Source organism: Hordeum vulgare, chromosome 1H (genome assembly GCF_904849725.1).
Source record: "Hordeum vulgare subsp. vulgare chromosome 1H, MorexV3_pseudomolecules_assembly, whole genome shotgun sequence".
Classification (NCBI taxonomy): Eukaryota; Viridiplantae; Streptophyta; class Magnoliopsida; order Poales; family Poaceae; genus Hordeum; species Hordeum vulgare.
Genome location: NC_058518.1, coordinates 209030741 through 209033240, shown reverse-complemented (window position 1 = coordinate 209033240; position 2500 = coordinate 209030741). Strand labels below are relative to the sequence as shown.

The following is a 2500-nucleotide window of genomic DNA, read 5'->3' as shown; positions in this document are numbered from 1 at the left end:
CTCTCCCCAACCCTAGCCGCCGTCTCTCCACCGCCGCCTCCACAAGCCGCCGCCGGCGCCTCACCCCACCGCCGCCCTAGCCGCCGCCGCGAGCAGCGGCAGCAGCCCGAAAGCTGCTGCACCTCGGCCTCGCCGCGGAGGAGGAGCCCTCCCCGAACTCTCTCTCCACCGCCGCCTCTTCCCCGCGGAGGAGGAACCTCACCGCCGCCGCCCGACGCCCCACCGCCCGGAGCTACTCCCTCCTTCCTCGCCGGCCATCTCCTTTCTTGCCGGTGCAACACCTCCAGCAGCAGGTAGCAACCTCTCTCTCTCTATTTCATGCACTCCATCTCAGCCATTAGAAGCTTGCCACGTGTGCCTCTCATTAGCACTAGCAGTTTCGTAATTGCTGTCCAGATTTCGAAAACAGAAACTTTCAATCTTGTTTTGATCACAACTTTTTATCCCTACGTCCAATGACATTGATTCTTTTTCCAGTAGCTCAAAAATTTCCTGTAGTTTTTAAAAATATATAATTTTTCTGTGTTGGGAATTTTCAAATATAAGTTAGAGCAGATTTCGTTTAAACACTGTTTTGCCTATTCCAGGAGTTTGAAAAATGATATTGAGTTGATTCTTTTTGCTACTGTTTTCTAGTGATAAAACCTTACTGTAGTAGAATTTTCAGAATTTTCCAAGTATTTTTACTAGTGTTTCCAACAGAAACAAGTTTCTGTCCTACCGACGTGCGATAAAATTCTTTTGCGTAGTCGTTTGCCAATCTTTGCATGTGATGTTTTTTTTTTCTCGTGGCATGATTGAATTGCTTATGGTGTGATTTGTGTTTGTATCGGTAGATCATCCGGAGTGCGAAGCGTGTTACTTAGAGACGCTCGAGCAGGACAACTATCATCAAGGCAAGTCATCTTTGATCATGTTATTTTTACCTATGTTTTCAATGCATAGTAGATCACCTTCTTTGCCCTATTTGCATGCTGCCTAGGTACTTGGAAACTTTAGTCATAGGTGTAGTATCATGTGGTAGGAACACCAACACCCCGATACTTGGCCCTGGGACGACAAAGTTATATATATATGCTATGCTTAAGTAGACGGGTTATCGGTTGAGTGTATTCCACGAGAGATGCGAGATTGATATAATAACCAAGACCGGACTAAGACAAGATTTTCAAGACCTTGGACGCAATGCAACACTGGGTGAAGGACGGTTGATCGGCTCCCTGGAAAACCCAGTGGATGCCCGGGATGCTGGAGAGGCCATGTCATCCTGCGGAAAGCTTCACCCAGGCTTAAAGGGACGGACGGAGACTTCAAGACTCAAAGCTTACCTGCACAGCCACAAGTCATTATGGGCTCTGGCTTGGTTGGACAACGCGGCGACTCTGGACAGGCGGTGCTAGCAGATGTAGACGAACGGTAGGAATGGATGGGCACCGATAGGGATTCAGAGGGACCCGTTGAAAGACCATGTTTTGATCATCCGGTCTTCAAACGCCCTGAAGTGCGAGGAAAAACCCGAAGGCGATCAAATCTTGTGGGGAACGTGTGCAAAACTGTGCAGAGTACTCAAACCTAATCGATTAGCCGTGTCCACGGTCATGGACAACTTGAGCCGAAGGCATTGAATTTCCCCTGAACTCTCGACACAACTTAATAATGATGTGGGTGTTAACAACTATTCGGGTACGAGAATTGGTTGGCGGAACCACCTCGTTAACAACAAACTATGTAGTAATATTTTGCTTTCAAACCCTTTTGTTGTAGGATAAAACTGGCTTTATGCAAAAAACTTAGCTCCACTGGCCAAATATGCATGTAGAGATAGTGATTATTTTACTCCCTCTCTTGATGATTTGCCAGCATATTCAATATGCTGACCTACACGGCTGCAACGTATCATGTTGCAGAGTACTTTTCCGACCAGGAGTGAGGCTACGGTTCTACGCTCAGCGACATGCCCTTGGAGTCGGATGGACTCGTCTACCTGATGCTTCCGCTTAGTCTTCGTTAGATAATCTCATGAGTTTGGCCTTCAGCCACTTTATTGTACTCCGTTATTGTTTTAAGGTACTCTTTATGAGATTTCGATTAATAAAGTTGTGTGATTGCACTCTTGAATATATACATTATGTACTGTGTGTGTACCAGCATGATCTTGGGATGGTACAGAAACACCAGAGGCTTGACTCGTTGAGTCGGGTCGCTACATTGTTGTTGTTGTCGTCGTTGTTGTCGTTGTTGTTGTTGTTGTTGTTGTCGTGGTCGTTGTTGTTGTTGTTGTTGTTGTTGTTGTTGCTGTTGTTGTTGTTGTGGTTGTATGTTGTTGTCGTTGTTGTTGTTGTTGTTGTTGTTGTTGTTGTTGTTGTTGTCGTTGTCGTTGTCGTCGTTGTTGTTGTTGTTGTTGTTGTTGTTGTCGTTGTTGTCGTTATTGTTGTCGTTGCTGTCGTTGTTGTTGTCGTTGCTGTCGTCGTTGTTGTTGTTGTTGTTGTTGTTGTTGTTT

The 2500-nt window shown here is 46.0% G+C and overlaps 1 pseudogene; it reads right to left on the bottom strand.

The window, feature by feature from the left end:
• Positions 1-2500, bottom strand: part of LOC123398053 — a 164577-nt pseudogene that overhangs the window by 10342 nt on the left and 151735 nt on the right.